The sequence below is a fragment of the Athene cunicularia genome (assembly GCF_003259725.1).
Source record: "Athene cunicularia isolate RWA chromosome 1 unlocalized genomic scaffold, athCun1 chr1_part1, whole genome shotgun sequence".
In the NCBI taxonomy this organism is placed as follows: domain Eukaryota; kingdom Metazoa; phylum Chordata; class Aves; order Strigiformes; family Strigidae; genus Athene; species Athene cunicularia.
This window is the reverse complement of record NW_020799091.1, coordinates 29,556,949-29,581,773: the sequence shown is the minus strand read 5'-3', so window position 1 is coordinate 29,581,773 and position 24,825 is coordinate 29,556,949.

The following is a 24,825-nucleotide window of genomic DNA, read 5'->3' as shown; positions in this document are numbered from 1 at the left end:
TTCCCAATGTTCTATCTAGGCTATTTCTATATGACCAAACAATAAAACTTACACTACTTTCTCTAGGACATTGTTGCTCAGTCTAATGAACTTCATCATTAAAACATTCTTTCCCCAGTTGTCCCAAATTCTTTTATTCTAGTTTCAAGGTACCAAGTGCTGAATGCCAACAAAATAATAATGAACACTACATTAAAAAAAAAAAAAAAGGACTAAGTTGCAATACTTTTGCAATGCATGTGGTTCCATTTTAACTACCAGTTGTTAGCAACACCGATGGGAATTATGTAATTATATTTCTGCCCACTTAGTTAAAATTTTCCTCTGCTGCTGTCTAGTTGATGTTCTGATTTATTGATTGGTGAAAAAGAGAATAATCTAACCAGTTCAGCTAGCAGATTCCAGAGGGAGGAGGCCAGCAGAACATCTGCTTTGCAATTTGCAGTAGTCTACCTATACATGTGCAGAGTTCTGTTGTCCCAGGAGTAGTTCAATCATATAATACGCAGATTTCTAATAAAGGGGGAAAATATGGTTTTACTGAGTTCTCATAAAGTTATTTTTTGCTTCACTTAAGCTGAGAATTCTTCATTTTCCTCCACAATATGGAAGTGAGTTTGTCATGTCAGATTTACTGGAAAGATTCTTGTATGCCTTAAGAATTATCTCCTGTTATTGCATGAGTAAAGATTTTACATTTTTTTCTCTTTCTTTTCTGTTAACTCTTCTTTGAAATTAATTGGCTGACAGCTGTTACTCAAGTTGTGGCTATGAATGGGTCTGAATCAAAACCTAGATCAGAGCATCCCTAAATGGCAAGAAATCTTGGATGCATATGTGAGCCTCACAAAGAGCCTTCCTCTGTAGAGTAAGGTCATGCAGCAAACAGCTGCTCATTTTCTCCCAGATCCAAAAGCCTCCAAATGCCTGGGCAAGCCCTATCTCAGCCTGCCTTTTCCAGCTCATGACCCTCTGCAGCTTTAATAATAGGATGTAGATATCTATTACAGCTGTAGTAATAGGGCTATACAACATAATATTTGCCATTTTGAATCAGGCAAATCAGCTATCTCATTCTGGATACTGTCTGTGACACTGACAAATACTAGATGCTTGTGTGAAAATAGTGGGGAAAAAGAACAGTGCATCAGAGATAATTCATTTTTTGTTAAATGCTTTTTATGCCCTGGATACTGACAGTTTATTCCCTGACTTTATTTGTGCTTTATAGAAGTAAATTCAAACTGAACTCCCAGAAGATGCCTGCACAGAACAGCACACTGGTACCTGAGCTCCCAGATGCAGTGACAAGGGCTGAGTGTGAGAATGACACCTACATGGAGGTGCCTATGCATGTGGCCAACTCTGTGTCTGAGCTCCCTTACAGCCTGGGAAGATGTAAGTGCAATTCTGCTGTTTAGACACCTGAGTGGTATCTCAGATAGCTGAGGTATCTACAACCATTTGAGTTGCCCTAGGAGATATTTCAGATCTCTGAGGTATTCCCAGGGAGCTGGCAGGTATCACACGTAACCTATGGGAGACCTTTGGGACTGGCAGATACATGTCTGGCAGGACACATAAGGACATTTCAAATGACACTAGAACCCTGTGTTAGGAAAAACAGTCCCTCCAGGAGGGATCTTCTGCTATGTGAGCTGGATCTGTCCCTTGGCTCTGCTGATGGTACTGAATGGAGGTGGTATGCAGTTGGACAGAGGGTGGTTGAACACTGGCACAGGTTGCACAGAGAAGCTGTCCCATCTTCACCTTTGCCAATAGTCAGAATCTGACTCTCCATAGCCCTGAGCAACCTGCTGTAGCTGATGCTGCTCTGAGCAGGGTGGTGATCTCCAGAGGTGCCTGCCAGCCTCAGCAGTGCTGTGATTTTGTAATTCTGTCAGCTAGGTGTTTATGCTCCTATTAGAGTCAATGGAGATCTAGGTAACTATTCAGTTGCCTAAAGCCCAGGAGTCTGTAGTGCTTTGACATGCTCTAGGGTACACTGCCTGGCTTCCCGATGCCTCTTTTGAGGGCTGTGGGATGTCTGAAGGTCTTCTGTCATATCTGCCACAGGGAGGCAGATCCATGTAGGTATCTCAGATACCTGAGGGTATCTCAAATGGCACTGAAAGTGCCTAGGTTTAGGCTCATTAACTGAGCCCATAGTCTATGAATTCGAGAGAATGATTTGACTTAATCAAAGTAGGTCAGCTGAATGGAAACCTTGCTCTTCACTGACCCTTGGATATCTGTCTATCAAAACTACAGCTGAGTGCCTTAGTCTTGAAGTGAGTCCCAAGTGAAGTTGCAAATTAAAAACCAAGCAGAACAGGGGAGGCAAACAGCGTCCTATGTGTCTCACAGTATCCAGCAAGTTTTCTTCTGCGAAGAGCTTTTGTCCTCTTGAGCACTTCATGCTTCTCTCCTGATCGTATTTACCTCCACAGACACTGAGCAGCTTCTCTGCTTGTGGAAACTGTTGCAGCTCCATTGAGCATGAATCACCAGCACCAGCAGGTGCCTTATATAAAGCCAGCCTGCTGGTTGCCTGGGCTCTCAGATAAAAGGGACTTCTATAGGTCCCCTCTTTGTCTAGGTTTTCTGTGGTTTGAGATCAGCTCATGGCACAGGCAGGATTAGGGGATCAGATAACAGCACAGCCTGCAGTAGAATGGACTCTGATAACTTGCCTAAAAACATTCAGATTTTCGTCTATTGGCTCTCTGTGTCATCCTGAACTTGAATTTAATTACAGCTATCTACTCTGGCTTGCTGCCCATGTATTATTATCCTGTATATCATCCACCATTTGACGTTTAATTGTCAAAAATTAAAATGACCTTTGCTCCTGGAAGATAATAAATTATTTTTAGAATTATAGTACTTCCTTGTCATTTGAAACAGTGCTCACCCAGAGAGACATGCTAGCACCAAAGACAGAAGTAAAAGCCAGAACTTCAGATATGTGAGCAATCAAGACTGATAGATGATGTGTATTGGTGACTTGCCATTATTTATCTTACTGTGCAAATGTATTTAATATCTACAATATATTTTAGTAAAAAGTTTCATATTTATTATATATGAAAGCTCTCTTCATGATTCTTCAGCAGAAAAATAACAGAGGGGCTCATAGTTTTATCCTAACAAAGAGTGTTTGCTAACTTGAAAGACTTTCATGTTAGTGATCCTTGGTCCCTTTCTTTTCTTCCAGCAGCTCTGTAGGTCTGTAGAGGAGTTTTTAATACAGCAGGGACATGGCAAATCTGGGACTTATACAATGCAGGCTTTGAGACGCTCAAGGCCGACCTGGCCTCGGGCCCAGAGGAGCACTCAGACTTCAGCACGTAGACCCCGCAGCATGAAGACTTCTTATCTACAGGATAAGGAACAGGCTACAACTAGAAGAATTGCAGACTCTGCGAAGAAACTAACAAGAAACGAAACTAACAAGAAACGAAACTGCTTAGCAAGGCTTACGACATGGAACATGATCAGTACACTCTCTCCAATCGCAAAAGCAGCCTGAGCGCGTGGACAGCAGCAATTAACCAATCATAGTAAAGGTTAACCTCATGCATTACTAACTACACTATAAATACATGCTGTAAACAAGAAACGGTGGAGCATTCACCATAACTCTATGAGTATTGTGTGTTAGACTCTGGTCTCCCCGCGCTACCTCAAATGGTGACCCCGACGTGATATCGTCTATCATCTTAGAGACGCATCCAGCGTTGAAAGGCGGAGCCCCTCGACCTTACGTGGAATAAGGTAAGGCTGGGCTGATAGCGGGAGAGAGTATACGCCGGCTGGCATATCTGAAAAAGATGGAAGTGGAATACGCTGCAGCAGTTAGGCTTTTAATAGCGATTCTCTCTAAGAGAGGTGAAGAAGTAGCCGAGAAACAGATGCAAAAGCTTGTTTCTTGGGCAAAAGGGCAGGGTTATTTTCAAACACCACCGACACTGTTTAATTATGAAGATTGGCGCCAAGTGGGCGACCATATGTGGGATTTGACTATACGGGGAAAAGACAGTGATGTGAAAGATATCCAAACACTATGGCAATTGACTATTAATGTTTTGAAAGATATGAAGGCTGAAGCAAAGGTGGCCGCTGCAGCCGTACAGGCATTGTCTTCCCCGCCAGTGCAGTCACAACCGCGCTCATGCTTTTCTTGTACGGGGATTAGAGACAACACAACTATTCCTGTACGAGGGCTTACGGGAAAAACATGCCAGTCAGTAAATGAGCTATTATCTGGAACCCAACAAGCGTCATCTTTGCCTGTACTTCACCTCCCAATGTCTACAGTAGAGACAGCCACTCCTACTGCTCCCCCAGAGGAAGATGTTGTTGTGCGTCCGCGGATTACTCAAGGTGGAGCGGATTGCCGTCCAAAAGAAATGGGCCAATTAGGCATCGATCCCAGCCAGGTGCCTTTGCCCCCTGATATTTCAAGACAGTCAGATACTGTTTCTGCCCAAGAAATAGTGAATGAGCGGGTACAAGCTGCCTTACAAAATTCAGGGACACTAATTAGTTTACCTTCCGATACTAAAGAAACTGTGACTTCCATTGGGCTTCAAGATATTATTCAAGGCAAAGTAGCCACTCCATGGCCCACAGGCATAGCAAAACCTAAACGATGGTCTGGAGTCATTCGTGATGCTATTCTAGAGGGGGATTGGATTCCTACCCGGCTGGCGTGTCCGATTGTACGCAATAAGGAAGGGGGTGAAGCACATTATGAGAAACATGAATGGAAAGTATTACAGCAAGCCAAGTCCACTATAAAAGAACATGGGCATAAATCTGAAACCGGTCGAGCCTTAATTGAATGGCTGTATACTGCTAATTTGAATACCCCTTTAGATTGTGCAAATCTGGCTCGTCTGCTTCTATCGCCAACGCAGTATTTGGTGTGGTATAGAGAATGGGAACAGCTAGCGTAAGTAGAAGTTAACCGACCCCGACAACCGGGCGATCCTATGGGGGGAATACGCACTGATATGATTACAGGGTCGGGACCATATTCTAACATCGCTGAACAGCTGCGATACCCATATGAATTGCTGCTTATCGTGGCCAATACTGCTATTCGTGCTTATGAGGCTGTTCCCGATTCAGTTGGAACTCCGGCCTTCACAACTGTGAAACAAGGCATAACTGAGGCTTATAGCCATTTTAGTGATCGCCTGCATGCAGCTATTCAAGGTAGCGCCAAACTTGATGATGAGAGTAAACGCAACATGTTTAGATTTTTAGAATTTGAAAACGCTAACGCACGAACAAAAACTGTTCTGGCCACATTACCGCAAGGCACGGATGTTTCTGATATGTTGGAGCTGGCTCTTAGAGCAGATCAAGGACAACAGGCAAAGAATATTGCCGGAGCAGTTGCGGCTGCCATAAAGCCTACCACCTCCCTGATGGCTGCTGCAGTTCAGAAATTAGGGAAGCACAATACTCAGCCCCAGCCAACCAATTGCAGTTGTTACCATTGCGGTCGTACTGGGCATATTCGCCGCAACTGTACTACGACTGTGTGGTGTGATTATTGTAATCGAGACACTCATGCTACTATTGCATGCCGTATTCCAAAAAACGGCCGGCGCAGCGCGAAGATGCCTCGTGCAAAGACACAAGCGGGCGCATCACACAATTTCCAGCCCCAGCAACAAGAGGAAGCTTGGGCATCGATTTGGCAGCAGCAGTAGACGTTACCCTTATGACTTCTGCACCTACTAAAATTCCTACTGGCATGTTTGGTCCAATTCAGAATATATATTCCAATGTCGGTGCATTATTATTGGGACGTTCATCTACAGGACTAGCAGGTCTCGTGGTATTGCCGGGGGTTATTGATGCAGACTATACTGGAGAAATTCAGATAATTTGTTTCACACCGCACCCTCCTTTAACCATTAAGAAAGGGACACGGATTGCACAACTTTTGTTATATGAGCGACATCACGCTACCCCCACTGCTTCCTGTGAAAATAGAGATACAAAGGGATTTGGCTCTACTGGGCAGCATTTAGTTAACCTTGTTCAACAGATGCAACAATGTCCTCAACTGACAGTAATTTTGAAAAGAAAACATGATCAAAGAAATATTAAAATGATGTCTGATACTGGCGCTGATGTTACCATTTTGTCACGACATATCTGGCCATCACATTGGCCTCTAACTCAAGCCAAGGATACGGTGCAAGGGGTTGGTGGTGGACGAGCACCACTTCAAAGTCAAGATGTTATTCAATTTCAGTTTGAAGAAGGGCAAATAGTAAATGTCAGACCATATGTTATGCCTTTACCAGGTGATCTACAGGGTTTACTTGGTCGTGATATACTGTCTCAATTGGGTGCTACCTTAACCATTCCAGTTTCTAATTTGTTTTTTTAGTAAAGGCCACTGTTGATGCACCACCTATTCCTAATATCCCCTGGAAAATAAATGAACCAGTATGGGTTGAGCAGTGGCCTCTCACCAAAGAACGGCGCGAAATAGCGGCTAAATTAGTTCAAGAACAATTACAACAGGGACATCTTAAACCCTCCATCAGCCCTCGGAATACACCGATATTTGTAATTCCTAAAAAATCTGGTAAATAGAGACTATTACATGACTTGCGTAAAGTTAATGATCAAATGTGGCCTATGGGTGCCTTACAACCTGGCATGCCATTACTTACAATGTTGCCCGAGGAGTGGCATATTATCATAATAGACTTAAAAGACTGCTTCTTTACGATACCGTTACGGCCCCAAGATACATGCCGTTTTGCCTTTACTTTAAAAAGTGTGAACAAAGCCGCACCGGACCAGCGATATGAATGGACAGTCCTGCCACAAGGAATGAAAATCAGTCCAAAAATGTGTCAATTGTATGTAGGATGGGTATTACACCCTATCCGACAGAAATATGCTAACATGCTAATTTCTCATTATATGGATAATATTTTATTTTGTTCCCCTACAGAAATATTAGACAGCCAATTATTAGATATTGTTGATATGTTAAAGAAGCATTCATTGGAGGTGTCACCAGAGAAAACACAGCGATCTATCCCTTGGCAATATTTAGGCTGGAAAATTTTTCCGAAATCTGTAAAACCTTTGAAACCATTAATCATAACCCAAATTCAGACATTGGCTGATGTTCAAAAATTAGCAGGAGACTTACAATGGCTGCGTCCTTTGACTGGTCTTACAAATCAGAATTTACAACCAATAATCACTCTTTTGAGTGGTACAGATCCAGCCAAGCGAATTAATTGGACACCAACACTGCAAAATCACCTGCAATATTTGGCTGATAAAATCAATCATACTACGGGTGTTGATCGTGTAGCTCCAAATTACCCCATTTCTTTGTATTGCAATTCTCCTGCGCATGACGCTAACACCCTCCTTTTTCAGCATTTCCCTTTCAAAAAGAAAAAGGGGGAGAGCAAGGGTACAGAACAGCAGGAAAAAATTCTAGAATGGCTTTTTCCACCTTTTACACCTCCAAGGAGTATTTTTCAACGCACAGAACTTGTTGCCTTGTTAATCATGAAAGGAAGAAAGCTTTGTATAGATGTTAGCAGAAAAGAGCCGAATTAAATATGGTTACCAATTCGAAAAGATATGTTAGAATGGTTATATATGAACTCTGTGCCTTTACAATTTGCCTTAGAAGGATATCCTGGATCCCTGAACGCACAATCATTGAAGGGCCCAGTCACCAGATTTCTCACTCAGCAGAAGTGGACATCCAGGACCATTGTGGTTTCATCACCTTTAGAAAATGCAGTCACCGTTTTTACAGACGCTGGCAAGCGCACGCGGAAGGCGGCGTGTGTATGGCAACAGGATGGGAAATGGCAGGAAAATGTTCTAATTGGAGAACAAGAGGATTCATTACAGACTTTGGAATTAAAAGCAGTTTTATGGGCTTTGCAAAATTGGCTATTGGAGCCTTTGAATATTGTTACTGATTCATTATATGTAGTGGGAGTAAATAGAATCGAGGATGCAATAATACGAAGACAAGGACGAGCATTATTGAGTCAGTTGTTTCTTGCAGTACAGCAGTGTTTAGGCCAAAGAGAACAATCATGTTGTATAATACATATTCGTAGTCATCAACTCCCAATGGGATTGGGGGAGGGAAATGAACGCGCGGATCAACTTGTGTCTTTCTCTCACAGTACCCAGGTGAACACCTTGGAAGCGGCACGTTTAAGTCATGCGATGTTTCATCAAGGAGCCAAAATGTTAAAACATCAATTTTCCTTAAGTATAGCCGATGCACAAGGTATTGTCAAATCCTGTGATCAGTGTAGTCAGCAAAGTGGCCTATTGGGATTGGGGGTAAATCCCAGGGGACTGCGTTCCGGAGATCTATGGCAGATGGATGTTACCCATGTACCATCCTTTGGACAACTAAAATATGTCCATGTAACCATTGACACCTTTTCCCATATGGTTTGGGCAACAGCTCAAACAGGAGAAAAGGCTGCACATGTAAATCGACATTTATACGCCTGTATTGCAATTATGGGAATCCCTAAAGAAATAAAGACAGATAATGGGCCTGCATACATTAGTCATAAGGTGCAGTGCTGTTTTCAGCAATGGGGAATTCAACACACCACTGGTATTCCTCATAATCCCACAGGTCAAGGAATAGTAGAACAGGTACATCAAGTCCTTAAAGCAAATATAATTAAACAAGAAGCAGGTATGAATGCAACAGAAAGAAACCCACTGCAGATACTACCTAAAGTGTTATTTATAATGAATTTTTTATCTCTCACAGGAAATAGAGAAGCACCTCCGGTTTCCATACATTATGATCATCATCGTGCATTACCTGAATCTGAGATACAAGTTTTTTATAAGGACATATCCACAGGCCAGTGGCTTGGTCCTGTCAAATTATTATTTACAGGTAGAGGTTATGTTTGTGTCTCCACAGATTTTGGACCCAGGTGGATTCCGAGTAAGTGGACCCGGGTTGCTCATGAGTGTCGAGCAGCAGAGGAGACAACATCGTCAGAACCTACTAATACAACCACTGATACAGCAGTTGGAAGTTGAGTTATCGTGCCACGTACAATGGGAAAATTTATCACAGGTGTGGGAATTCCTTGATTCCTTGAGGGATTTAGGCCCACATTTGCGACAGTGTTGTCATTGCCAATCCCTGACTCATTGGGCCTGGGTGAAAATATTTTGTAGTAGGTGTTTTTCTCGCTACTGGATGTGCCAGTCTCAGCTATATTTCGGTAATTGGTGTCTCAATTGTAGAAATGAATGGTCACACGACAGTCCTCAACAGGCATTAGTCAGGCTTACAGGTAAACCTTTTGCAGAAAGTTTAGCACTGTGGGAAAACCGAGAATCCCTTCAGATAAGTGCACTGGCATGGTGGTTACAACATCATATTAAGCGTCTTTCGAGTCAAAAGCAAACCCGAATTTTGCAGACAACGTGTTTTTCCTCTAACAATATTCCTAATTTTATACAGGTACGTCCCAGAAGGTGGAAAGATGTACAAAGGCGGTATAATTGTCACCCTAATATTTTGTAGCTTTACACAAGCTTGGATACCTGCCCAACCTAAAGAAAATGTCTGGGTTACCCTTGCTAATGTTACTGGTCAAGATACAATATGTCTTTCAACAGCTTCACCAGGAAATCCCTTTTCGACCTGTCTTGTTGGAGTCCCTATAGAAACATGGCCCTGTGGGAAGCTTGCCAATGTTCTTTGTTCTACCATATCTCAAGCTGTAGATAACTATCATGGATGGGCTCCCTATTTACCACCAGCACAACTTGAGCCACAAGAAATAGAACTCCTAGGGGCATTGAAAGCAGATGCATGTGTGAAATTTCATTTTACATCTACCATACGCGGGCATAACTATACCACTAATGTTACTTCTTTTTTAGATGTATATCGCAATCATTCTATTTGGTGTAACTATACCACTAGCACTGTGTTTCAATCTTCCTTAGTGCCTTTGCAGCTGCCATCAGGAATGTTTTTGATTTGTGGAGACAGAGCCTGGCCTGGAATTCCCTCTCATATAATTGGGGGACCATGTACTATTGGCCGGCTTACCATATTGACCCCGAACACCACTATGATATTGAATATAACTCGACATCGTCGTCATAGACGACAGGTATCTCATGCCTTTACACCTGAATGTAATGATCATGTCAACTTCTGGTCCTTAGAAGAACGCATATTTTCTTCTCTACTTGCACCTGGAATTGCTGCGGCCAAGGCACTAGGAGACCTGAATAAATTGGGATGTTGGTTAGCAAAACAGACTAATGCTACATCTATAGCTCTATCAGGATTATTAGTGGATGTTGATTCTATTTGCCATGCCACATTGCAAAACCGAGCCGCTATAGATTTCTTATTGCTAGCACATGGACATGGTTGTCAAGATTTTGATGGAATGTGTTGCATGAATCTCAGTGATAACTCTGTTTCAATTCATAAGCAAATAGCAGAGCATCAACACTAACCACTCATTTAAAAGAAGATACAGGGTTTGGGTTGGACAACTGGTTGTTATCACTAGGCATTGCTCCTTGGCTACGTTCACTCATTAAGAATGGCTTACTTGTATTGATCATAATTCTGTGTATTGTCTTCATGTTACCATGCTTTTGTACGTGTATTCAGTCTATAATAGACAAAACTATGCAACGCCTTGTACACCAATCTTACCTTGTTCAAAAAGAAAAAGGGGGAATTGTAGAGGAGTTTTTAATACAACAGGGACATGGCAAAGTCTGGGACTTGTACAATGCAGGCTTTGAGACGCTCAAGGCCGACCTGGCCTCAGGCCCAGAGGAGCGCTCAGACTTCGGCACGTAGACCCCGCAGCACGAAGACTTCTTATCTACAGGATAAGGAACAGGCTACAACTAGAAGAATTGCAGACTCTGCGAAGAAACTAACAAGAAACGAAACTAACAAGAAACGAAACTGCTTAGCAAGGCTTACGACATGGAACATGAAAAGTTTTTTTCCATGAACATCAAGCTGAACAGCGCTGAGGCCAGCTTTCCACCTGTGCAAAATCTGGAGGGGAATAAGGTCCAGCAACAGCATTAGACAGCTTTAACTTTCTGTTCCAACTTTGGCACAGCACAGGTCATTTTGACTTATGTACAAAACAGAGACTGTACAAATTTATAAGACATTATTTTTCTAATGCCAATGCAACAACTATTTTTCCTTTCATCCAGAAGATGTTTCTGACCACTCCCAAGACACTTTGAGCTCTGTATCCAGGTGACAGAGAAATGGAGCACTCTGGATGAACTTTCCTGGTGCTGAGGAGCAGCACAAATCTTTTATTCCACCAAAGTTCCACTTTAACATGCAAAATAGAATTTGCAGATTGCTCAAGAGCTATCTGAAATTAACTTTTTTTCCTCCTCTCTGTTTCAGTACCAACCAGCTCTTTTTTTTTTTTTTTTTTTTTTTCCATGGCTCCCACAGAAGCAAGAGCTAGAAGTTTCAATGAGGTTCACCAGACTAAAATTTTAGCTGATGTCAGGATCACAGGCCCTCGAAGGTCAGATGGGGACAAATCCACGGGCTCAGAGGTAGACAGAACTCTGGAGAATGGCAAAGGCAGACCCTGGTAGAGTGGAGAAGTACACAGAAAAGAGCTGAAGCTTGGACAAAACCCAGAAGTGTGGCTTACTTTAGTCTGATCCCAAATGCATCATTGTAGGGCTGAGAGCCCTCTGTTTTCTCAGCCTATTGGGAAAATAGGGATAAGGTCACAGATAACCAAATACTTTCAGAATTGGGGGAGACAGTTTGAGGAAGGCAGCTCTGGAGAAATTTTTTCCCAGGCTGAAGGGAATGAGACATGCCTGAAAACTCCACAAGGGCACTGGCAAATAAACCTTCTACAGACCCCTGAGAAGTAAAGGGTGTATTTCTTGTGATCATGTTTCTGTCAAATTTTATTTCTTTGAAACAACTTTGGATGGGAATAATTTGAAGGTCTCACTATAAGCAGCCAGCTCTAGACTGTTGCCTGCTAGCAGGTTCAGCCAGCTCATTTTTATACCACTGTGGCAAGGAATCACTTTCTGTGCCTATCCTTTACTTGTGCTCTATCAGCATGTTTCTGTAAGATGTATTTTTGTTCCTGCTATCACCAATGAACAGATTCTCAAACATGAGATCCTGGAAAAATCTAAACTTAAAATTAGATGACAAAATTATGTGGATCCATGTAAAGAGTTAGTTTGGGAGAGACAAACTTTTTCAAGAGTAGTGATTATATTACTAAAAGGGCATATAGAGATCTAATAATTAGTGTGACAGATTATAGGTAGACTAAATTATTATTTCTGTGTTCTCTGTTTGCTCATTATGTTTTTCCAGACACTATCTATTTCTACTAAATCTTTCTAATAATTTTCTGAGGCTTTTTGGTTCAGAACCTTTTCTGGGAAGTTTTTTATTTCTTAAGTCAACAGTATCTAAAAAATCTGACATGCATCTGTTTTTTAAAATGGCTCTGTAACCCCTTCACTCAGAATACCTTAAAAGCTTCTGATGTATTACACTGGGAACACTTCATGCTTGCATTAATTTCTAGTTTTATGCAGAGAGCTTCCTTGAAGAATCTCACAAGCAAGGATTAGCCTGGCTGTAATTTTGTATTATAGTTTCACAATATGATCCTTTCTCTTAAAAATATTTCCACTCTTACATCTTGGTATATTGATTTAACTTAACAATAACCAATAAGTTACTGCTTTATTGACTGGTAAGCACATCATCCAATGAAGCACTGCAATACCAAGATTAGGTAAAATCAGCATTCTTGGACCAGCCATGGGAGCTAACTTGAGTATGCTAGACATCCATAGCAGTTGAATCACAGCTTTAAAAAGGAAAGACAACACTTCAGAGAGATTGGTTCTTTGAGAAAGGAAGATTTCAGGATCTCTCCCACACATCCTCAAACTTTGCCTCCTTGAAAGGTAGACTTGAGGGAGAAATCAGATTAGAAGCATGAATAAAGCTTCCAGTATCATTTTATACACGCCCTTCCCCAGCAATGACCTCAGTCTCCCCAAAATCTTTTATCAGACCCAGCACAATAGATTTCGGTTTTCTCATCTTTCCAACTTACAGCCAACCCCTACAATATTTCCATATTCTCACATCTCTTATTGTGCTTTCATCACCTTTTCATTTTTTATTCTCTCTGTGCTGCAGCACTCCCAAACGCACCTGTATTTCTTCCAGTCTCCATTTCATTTGCCACATATACTTCTTCAATTTCACCTGTTCCTGGATTTATGTAGAGGTGAGTAAAAAGTCAATGACTGCTGTGATGATATTGGAGGTACCATGCACTGGTGGGTTGGTTGTCTCCATGCAGAAGAGATGACGTGAATTTTTCATCTTGTACCCTGAGAGTAGACATTACAAAATGGTGACCCTCACTTATCCAGCCATCAATATCCATCAAGATCTGAAGGACTTTATAGCTTTGAGATATCAAACTTGCTGTCAAAATAGGTAGAAATTGGCCAGTGAGTTCACTAAGTGGGAATTGGCAGAAACAGAAGCAGAGAAACAAGGTAAGCAGATATACTTTTATCATCAGGAAGTTGCAGTGAAAAAGATGTAAGAGTCTATCTTTAAGAACACTACTTTCCCCATGGAAATGATCAGCTTCACCAACAGTAGTGTGAAGGAGTGGACATCAGATAGTCTAACTTCCAGAAGTAGTATCTTAATACCAGTTACAAAACTGACAGTCATAAAGTGTCCATAAAGTAAATCAGACAACTATTAAGGTGAAAATCACTGCCTACAGAATAAACTTGACTGTTATTAATATAGAAACATTACATCAAAATATATATACATTTTTTTACTATCTTCTTGCTCCTTTAGAATACCATTGCTTTAAACAGATGAGGAATATCAGACCTTTATTAGGAGTGTCATCACTCAGTTCAGTGGCTGCATGTAGTTGCTTGTAAATTTTATTGTTCGGATTCTGTTATTTTTCATGGCTAACTGCTATGTATCAGAAAACACTTCTGAAAATGCAGAGCAAAAAATTTGCTTTTACTTGTGCAAAGTTCCTGTTGAAAGGGAAGTAAGTCACTTCTTCACATGGCTTCTCTGCCTGAAAAATTGCGTGGAAACCGAGGGAGTAATGCATTGCAAGGAAGAAACCATAAACTGTGGATGTGAGTTAGATTAAGAGCTCAAAGATTACCATTAATCATTTTACATCACATATTCTCCATTAAAGCCAGGGGCATAAGAAGACCTGAGCAGACTCTCCTTTAAAGATATATAATGCCATGACTTCACATGAATTAAACCCAGCAGGTACATACTGATGGAGAATCAAGTCTCAAGGCAGCAACTTTATTTCATGTATAATGACAGAAAAACACAAAGAAAAGTACTTAGTAGAAAATTTGTGTGGGTCTTTAGCGTCATCCTGGCTTTACTTTGGAAGGGCTGCTTTGTGCCTGAAGGATGAGTCAGGCACCTAGCAGTGACATTTATGGAAATTGTTTATATGTGTTAGGATCAGAATATCCAACTGGAGGTTGGTTGTGCTGTTCAGAGTGGAGAATTGTGTATGCCAGGGATATGGTTCCTCTTAAATACATGCATGTATTTCTCAGCTTTGTCATGGGAATTGCAAGAAACACTTGTAGATGCAGGAGCCTTGAGAGAAAGCTAACAAGACAGACAGTAAGACAAGATACTGAGGGGGAAAAATGGCACAGATGCACTGAAATCATTAAAGCTACTCTGGTTTACGCTAGTGAAAGCCTTACTTGAAGATGAACAACACATTTAAACAGCACCAAAAGAGCAAAACTCTAACCCCAGCTAAAGAAAAGACTGAAAATTTGGCCTGTTCATGTTGCATAAATTTCAAGAAATTAATAGTTAGTACTATTCAATGTTACTGAAGCATAATGTGTCTGCAATTGTCAAAATGTTGATGGTAATAAAATATGTGGTTAGGAAGATAAGAAAAGTTCCCTGGCCACCTCCTCACCACTCAATGCATTTCACTTCTAAAATGAAACACAGAATTATCTAAAATTAACTGAATGCAAATACAGAGTGTACTTTGCAGGGGATCTGACTCTGCTTGCTCTATTAAGGATGAATAGGAGAGGGCTCATGAAGGGAACTATTATGTCCTGCTACTCCCTTTAAAACAATTTTAAGGAACATCAGGTGCTGCTCATAGCTGTGACAGTATCTGACTACTCATTCCAGGCAGGCAGTAAGGAGCCATGAGAGGCATTTGTTGGCTCTCCATGTCCCAGGGCTGGGTAGCAATTGAGAAGCTCCGTGCATTCTGCTCTGAGAAAGTAACAGAAACTTTGGGTGGCTGCCTGTATGCTGCAAGGGGTAGCATTAGCCCCACTTACATGTTACTATGGAGATCCATTCTGTCATCCCACTTTAATCATTTTGTCAATTACATTTTGTTGTTTACTTATGAGCCTGCTGTTAGGAGAAAGCATTTTTGTGAGAAATTAAGAAGAGCTGTTTGAGACTCCTGCTTGCACGTCTTGCAGAAGAGGGTTGAACCAGTGAGTGCAAGGAGAAGTGCATCAGCAGTGATCTTCTTCCTCTAGCACTGAGCAGGGCTGCGGTGTGGCTGACCTGCAAGATCCCATACAGAAGGTGTGGGTGCATTTACAAGTGACTACTGTAGCACTCTATTAACCAAGGGCAAATTATCTGAATAGCTGTACCCACATTAAAATCAAATAATGTGTTATGTGAGATCTAAGGCATGGGATTCTTCTTTGTATTTTGCTCATGTTTGCTATTTTTATAATTCTTGAACAAAAAAAAAAAAAAAAAAAAAAAAAAAAAAAAAAATTCTCACCACATGAATTTGGTGTTCCTGGGGGGACTATAATGAGTTGTCCCAAGTTAGGAGTCACTCCACTAGCACTGCAGAAATTTGTAATAGAAATATGAAGATTGGTATGAATGTAGTAAGAACGGAAATGTGTGTACAAAAACACCAGAGGAAACAACAGAACAAAGATTAAAAGGACATGTGTTAATCGCCGTGGAGCTCAGTATCTGTGCTTTCGTTCTAATAAAAGGGAGGAACAAACTGATCTAAAGTTAAAGCTGTCAGCTGGATGAAGAACAGGACTAGAGCTTATCAGGCAAGGAAAATAAAAGTTGTGAAATTCAGGAATTCTGCCTAACATTTACAAGGGATGAGTCAAAATCACAAGGCAAGCAATCCAAAACAATATCCACTCCTAAAAGGTACAAAAGACAAGTCCAAAACCCAAGATATATGTTGAGGCCTCAGCTGCTGATGTCCTTTGCCCTCTGTGTTGCATACAAGCGGTCCAAGACTGCTTGGGCACATGTGTCTTGGTACTCATGAGTATATGGGTCAGAGGAAAGTGTGTGAATGAAACCTATGAGTGACTGAGCAGCGGGTAGAAGTGACTTGCTTAGAGACTTGTATTACAAAATCACCTTTCTTTCCATATGATCTCTTGTAGAGTTCTGTTACAGTAATTTCTTACAAAGCCCATGGAATAATATGAGTACAAAGGTCTGAAACCAGCTTAAAGAATTTCTAAAGATTAGGATTTCTGGGATGTTTTCAAAATTCTATCACTTTTCTACTGAACAGGAGGATATTTTATTAGACTAAGCAATGTAATTGGGAAAAAATATACAAGTTTTTCTTCAGAGTATGTCTTTTCTTAGGATTAGAAAAGGAAAAAAGAAGTCTTTGCAGGTAGAGAACTACTGCTCTGAATTTTATCTTAATTATGTTAATTGGTTGGACAGCTTCAAGGTACAGTTACATGAACATTTGCCCACTGGCAAATTCATTTTATGTAGGTCCAAACCCATTTACAGAAGTATTGTATGAGGGCTCTGCCATAAACTGGATCAGCAAAGTGAGCTGGGATTAAAATAGCAACTAGCAAAAGAAAAACAACTTCTTTTTTAATCTTTTTATTTGCCAGGACATTTCCTTGGTTTGATTTAGAGCACTCAGGCCCTCAGAGAATCAGTGTGGGCAACGGAGAAGACAGGAATAAGGATGATGAGGAGGAATAATGGGATCTTCCAAGGGCAATGAGAACTTTCCCTTGCTGTCTGAAGCAGAGCCATCCTGCTCAGCAATCTGCGCCTTGCTTCTCTTTTCCCTTGGGCTTGTCTTTCTTTAGAGGTGCTAGAGAAAAGGAGCGAGAGGTCAGTTGACCAGGAACAGCTAATCTGTGGCATGATGCTGGTGGATTTGCTGCCTATGATCTACCAGGCACAGATAAGCTCCAAACACTGCAGTCAGGGATCAAGCACAGCTCAATTACTTTGGAGACCAAATGGTTAGATACTGGCTCGAGGGAGACCTTAAAGCTGTCATAAGTATTGCTGTGATGGAACTGTGTTTGCCGGGTGGCAATTTGCAAACCCACTAGAGGTATGGTCTCTCACAACGGACTTTCTTCGCAGGGATATTAGCAGGCCTAATAATCAGTGATCTTGACCTATTCTCATAGACTTTGATGAAGAGATAGCAAGTATCATATTCCTTCTGAATCTGGCATATATCTTTGAAAATTCTCAGAATGGCAAAGAATCAAAAGCAGCCTAAGAAGCTGCACACCCGGACACTGGGCAAGAGCAAGGGAAACCAGGGCTGTATGAATTCTGCCTGGCTGACATGTCATGCTCTTCATTTTGTGGGTTTTAAGGAAAAAGCTGTGGCTGTCCCAAGAGTAATTGATTTTTTAAATGATACTCTAGTGTCAAGGGACTTTAACAGGACTGGAATTACTTCTCTGTACAATCACTGACAACTACACAAGGACATTTTAACAGCTGCAAAGTGAAAGCAGACAGCTTGTGAGAAGGACTGCATGGTGTGACAAAGGCATGACTTTTGCTCTGACTATTTTCTAGATGACAGTTAAGTCAAATTTCTCTTTTCTGGTCACTAAAGATCCTCTAAGATTTATTAGTAGGCTAAAAGGTCTGGCCAGTCTCATCTCTCTCTATTTAAGTATTCTCCTTTATAAAGGAAAACAGACTTTGCTTTGTCAAACTAAGCATGCCAGTCTCTTTCAGACTTCAAAACACTGCTTGAAATAAAGCTGACATGAGGTGTGTTCCTTGACCTAAGCTCTGCGCACTCACTATAACAATGTAGGATGTATATAGATCAGCTTCAAACGAAACCTATAGCACTTTGTGGCAAATAAGATCATCACTTTCTGGGAAGGAGCTCACTGACTGATGTCAGCCATGACGATGGACCAGTCTTTTCTGAAAGTTAGAACATATTGTGATCTATGTTAAGCAGTACAGTGGGACCAAAGTCTAAGTCCAGCACTCATCCTACATGAACTGTAGCTCATATAAATCCTGCATTTGTATGGACATGATGATACAGATGCTTTAGTAAATAAATCCAATGTAAAATACCTCCAACACCATTCCAGCCTGTCACTTCCCCTGAAAAGTCTCTAAGTGGGAAATTTCCAGCATCTGCTCTGCTTTTGTTGTCATAAGCATAGATGTTCTGATTATATACAAGATTCAAGAGGGGTGTCATTGTTGACTAAAACTGTACAAGTGCTACTTTGCTATCATTTTCTGGAGATATTTCATTTGAATCCAGCTTAGCTTTGAAGTTATCTTTCAATGACTGCCTCAGAAAGGGCCTGAGAGTCACCCCGGGGCTGGGCACTGTTCTCTGATCACTGTTATTTCTGGCTGGTTCTTGAGGAGCTCCATCAGTAAACCCATCCAGCCAAAACTTCCTCTGACAGACTTTCTTCCAACCATGTCCCACATAGCTCTTTCCTGTCAATCTGTGAATTAATCTGCGGTCTCCAGTTTAACTACAGTATCCAGTGCTTTTCAGAAGTTCATATGCATGAGATGTATTACTTGTCCTTTTGTAAACTGAATTGGGGATTAAGATATTTCACTGAAAAAGTTGTAATTTAAGAGTGCCTTTGTTACATCAGCAGCATCAAATATTTTACTGCTCTAAATTTACAGCTAAGCAGTGGTTGCCAAAGCTTTACACTGGAAAATTAGTTTTAGTGTAAATGAATTTTAGAAATCCCAGATGTCTACACTTAATGATTCTTGAAAGATTTTCATTTCCCACCACATTTCTTTGCTCACACTTTGCAACAGGCTCATTAACTTTCAGCCCGAATACAGAAATTGTTTCCCTCTGATTGTAGCCTCTGGTTTGTTGAAAACATTTTTGTTTTTTTTTTTGAGTCAGCTCTATCATACAAATCACATGATTTTCTGTTATTAGTATACCATTTGCATGGTTTATAATCAGGCATGATTTTCTCACTTCATCACAGTCCCATTAGCTGCATGAGCATATGTAACCCAGGAAGAGACTGCACAACCAACTAGCACAAAACTGCAGGTGTATTTTGTAGCTATTCAGAGAGTGATCCACTGCTGTACCTGTCCAGCTTTGTGACACTGTACTACAGGGGAGTAATAGCCTTATAACAATAAAAACCTGAAGGAACACAATACTAACTGCCTGGAGGGAATGAGCTCTTACTCATAACTCCAGGATCCCAGAGGAGACTCTCATCTGCATGAAAGGTTTCAGGTGAGCCCCTGTGTGCAGGTTTAAGCCCTGCCGGGACCGGAGAGCACGTTGCTGTTGCCCTTCCCCCACCCACAGCCAGTCAGGCTGGAAGTTAAACACAGACCCCGGGCTGAAATGAGGAGAAATTTGATACAACAGTGTGATAAAACAATCTGAACAGCAGCAGTGGCAATGATAACAACAACAGCAGTAACAGTGAACAAGACAAAAGATATACAGAGAAACACCGCAAAATGGCCAGGGAACAAGCCCGCCGCGTGTGTTGTGACCCCCAAAACCAGAAGCGAAGTAAAAAGGTTCCACCCCTGGACCTGACGCCAGCATGGTGTGAATAACCCGGCTGGAGATCCCTTCCCCCTCTCTCTCTGCTGGGGAAAACTTGACACTATTCTAGCTGAACCAGGAGACCCTGTGAAGTTACTGAGATCTGGGTCCACAGAGAGACATGTGTCTGCATTCAGGTTCCTCTCCGACAGTGGGATGGCTGCTGATTTGGTTTAAGACCCTCCACTCCCTATCCAGCGCTGGGAGAGTTGAGCTCCTTGGGACTGGACCTGCAGCCCCCTACAAGAGGAGCAGCTCAAACCTACCTGCAGTGGTCTGCAGTGGAGGTGTGACCAGCCCTGCCTGGCTGGTGTCACACGGGAGGGCTGGCCCTGGGTCCTCCCCAGGGTTAAAGACAGCCTTGACCATGAGGGTCCTCCATGGGAGCGGGAAGCGGCATGCTGCTTCTCGACGAGCTTGTTCCCCAAAGAAAGCACGGCCGAGCCTTGCACCCTCGGGGTGTGCAGCACCAATGGCGGCCTTTCGGAGGCCAGGGCACAGGGAGGCCCCCACAAGCCCCCACCCTGGGCACGACTTTTTAAGGAGAAAGGCAAAGATCATGTGCTTGGGATTGGGCATCTCAAATTCCTTCAGGTTCTTCTCAATTCGTTTTTAATCTGAGCTTCGGTCTTGCTGCCTTTATCCTGCAGTCTAATGAAATCTGTTTTTTATAAAACAGAAAATATTACTGGAAACTCAGATGTAGAAAATCATTTTAGGGACAGACTTGCAATCTGTGGGGTGTCCCTCGCCAGCAAGTGACAGCCCTCAGAGGAGATCCTTAACACTGTGGACATTATTTTTAAAGAAAAAATCCCATACACTGTGCTATGTAGCGTATGACGGAGTCAACACCTGTTGTAGGCAGTTGGGTATCCCCCCCCAGACACCAAAGGTTTGACAGGAATGCTAGCTGCACAGTATAGTTTTATTCAAATATTAAAAATAAGAGTGAGATCAGGAGTCTGTTAAAAAGGTTGCCTTCTCTGTCATGCTGCTCACACTATCTCTGTGTCTTTCTAAGAATAACCCTGTCTCTATATTATGAATTTTTCATGCAGAGGAGAGATTCTGTGTGCTCCTAAAGTCACTATGTGGACCCATGTTTGTGAGAGGTTGCCAAAAAATTTCAATTTAAAAAAATATTTTTAAGCTTAATATTTTTGCAAAATATTGTTTGCGTAGTCAGCATTGCAGTCCTGCCAAAAAAAAAAAAAAAAAAAAGCTCTGTTCAATGTTATTAATATTGTTTACTTGCTAGAGATAGAGCTTTGATCACTTCACTAACTCCTTTCATGAAATTTTGGATACTGATTTCATTAAAAAAATTGTGAAATTACTTATGAAAATACCCTCTGTTCTGAGAAGAAAACAAACAAAAAGCTTCCAGAAAAATACATGCAAGGGTTTTGGGTTTTTTTATGTTTTAGTTGGCTTTTCACTGTAATATTTGTGAAGATTTTTTATTGAAGATCCCAGATGATTTCTCAATCACCTTTTTCCCCTTTCATCATTTCACAATTTAGTAAGTTCCCGTGTCCTGAGATACATAGTAAATAGTCCACACAGATGACTTATATAGATTTCACAGATGGGTAAATTGAGTCTTAAGGAAATAATAACTTCACCAAAGTCACAAAACAAGGCCAGAGTAAAGCAGCAGAAGTGTGATGGCTTGTCTCTGTGGGGAAGATTGTCACAGTAGTTGTTTGAAAGATTAATCTTTGTCACAAATGATTGTCGCACAAATTAATCTAGAGCAGAAAGAATTAATCGGAGATGTGCTCCTTGTGACAAGAATTGTCACTCATGAGCCTCAAAATGTACTCCTTGCAATAGTAAAATTAGTAAAAATGAGCCCAGGAAACACAACGTAAGATTAATTATTAGCAATTTGATGGCAACTTCATGTCAAACTTTCTGCTGAGAAGCTGGGAGGAGTGGCATGGCACCCATGGGAAAAGTTTGGGAGCACAAACCTTCCTTGAGCTAGGAAAAGCTGGTCTGAAAGTTCCAAAACCTAGTTTGTCCCTGCCTCTGGCTGATGGAAGAGTATTTGTTTAGGGTGAACCAGGTCATATAAGAGAAGCGCTTATTCCTTACCTGTTGTGCACTGAGACACTGTGCATGTTTTACATGGGCAGGAAACTACTGAGGGCGTGGAATCTCCACTGCTGGTCAGATGCATGCTACCCTGGCATGGACATGTGTGCAGGTCTCACCACATCTCCATCTCTGACAGGGATATATGGCTTTATGGTTCTTCCCATTCATCAGCTGCTCTGCATGGTAGAGGGAAGAAGGTCTGTTGGCCTCTTCCGAGCCTTCTGTGGTATTTCCATCCTGACACCTCCTCCTCTCAAAGCATAAGCAAGAAGGAAGATACCTGGCTTTCTTGGAGTAAGAACTAAAAACTTTAAAACTACCTCATATGTGATAAAACCAATTTGAGCTATGTTTCTTGATCCCCTCACCTCTAGTGGAGATAAAAAGACTGACTGAATGGCTAATGGTCCCTCCCTGAGGAAGCTCACAGAAGAGTATCTGGTTAGTATTAGAGCTTCAAATTCCAGATCCTGTCCACCTTTAAGCAAAACCTTGCAAATCTTAACTCTGGCAACATTTCCTTACAGATACCTATGGATTTAGCTGAGCAAAGGCTGATAATTTTCTAGAAGAGACTGAAAGGTCCTTAAGGTCTCCTGCTACCCCAAGTAGTGGCATTACAAGATACCCTGGGTACGCACATCATGCTTCCTCAAGAAGGGGTTGCACTGCCTGTGCTACCTGGTACTCTGCCTCTAGGAGTTTCCCCTGCAGGAGCGCCTTATAAGATTTTTGCCAAGGGCAGCAGAGAGATCTTTTGCAAGTCTCTCCGGTATCTTACCAACTTTGAACCTTACTCACCTCCAGCTTGAATTTCCATTTCCCCTTTTTACCTCTTTATTCTTTGACCAACAAGGTCTTTCTGTTTAGACCCTCTTATCCCATTGATATTTATAGTGAGTGACTGTATAGTGTATAAGTGGCTGGGTTTGTCATGCTCCAGGTATAATCCTTTTCGATTCACCATTCTCATTTGTCCTGTCTACTGGAAATATAATTCCAGATACATCCTAGAATTGCATCAACCTTTGTATGGCTGAATCATGTTGATGACTCACAGCCATACTGTGAATGATTATTTCCAGTCCAGGCTTTCTCCTTTCCTCACATTATCACAGTTCAGCCGCCAGCTTACAGCAAATCTTTTTATTAGTCTCGATGTGCCTGACCTCACTGCAGGCTGTTAATCTGATTTTTATTGCTTCATTGTTCAAGATTATCAGGTTCCTTTTACACGATATTCTAACCTTCCTCTTTATTAACATTGTCTCCAAAATCTGTGTCATTAACTATTTTTATTAGTTATTTTTGTGCCCTGGTATTGTGAACAACTGACATAATGGTTGTTCCTGATCATATTCTGCTTAGAACTTGCCTTTTGCTGGCTTCATCTTCCTATAGTGTTAGCTGTTGTTACCTACACTGGAGTCAGATCTTTGCCTAAAATTAATTGTAATAATCCCCCTTGTTTTTGCCTTAAGCATTAATAACTTGTCCTTGGAATATATGTAAGGCTTCGCAGAACATCAGGTTGGTTATGTTTATTACATTGGTTTATGTTTAGATAAAAGAATATTTCACAGAAAGATATCAAGTTTAACTGTCAAAATCTATTACTGTAAATTCAGGTTGTATTGTATCCCATTTTCTGTTTATCTCCATTTTGTTAAGTAGTTTTTCTTTTGAAATTTGTTATAACACCTCGCACATACTGGAAACCAGTCTAATAGTCTGCACAGGTCATTTTTCTCTTTTCAAAATATAAGTGCTGTGTTTGCCAGTTTCAAATGCTAAGACACTAGCCACAGATGAATAGATTCATTTAGAAAAGCTTTGTTGCAGGACTTGTGATTTCACATGCTAGTGCTTCCTGGTTGAAGGTTAACCTGCTCCAGAAGTTTCAGCCCACTAAACTTAGATATTTTTTCCATCTTTGTCTGTTGGAATGTTCCTTTCTGAATATTCATTACTATTAAGCATACTCTCATTTTTCCCTTTACTAAAGAGTAAATAAACCATATGAATAAGTTTATTTTCTATCTCCAGCATGCACTTTCTATATGGATTATCTCAGATTTAGTCCTTTCCTTTTTTCATAGCCATATCTAACAGATTTATTGCTACAACTTTCAATTATAAGCATAAAAATCTAGATATGTATCTTTGAATTTAACAAAAATTTCATGCAGAACTTATATCTTACATTTGTATGACATAGTCAACAAAGCTTTAGGCAAATATAGTGTCAGATTCCAGTTTTTAATCAACTGTTCAGGAAGAAAAAGTCTGTAATCTTAAAGTGTTCCTTATCATTCAGTTTAGTTTTTGTCTTCCTGTTTTGCCAGTTATCAGGCCTAGCATAAAGGACACAGCCAGCATAAAGATGAACCAATAGCCAAATTGTATTTGATACAAAAGGGTGAGTACATGGATGAGCACAGGGGGTACAAACGAGTCAGTCAGATCATTGACATCAATCCCACTGACCCCAACAACAACACCACACGACCAACAATGGGTGGAATAAATGGTGAAATGCAGTCTCCCATAGAAGGGACAGGAGACAACCAAGTCAACAACCCAAACACATAAGACCAAGGAAGCCACATACCAAACCTCTACACAGCCTGTGTTTACAAAGGCCAGACCTGACTGGAGCCCAGTCCCAGGGAGACAGGAGGCCTTTCCCCAACAGGGAACT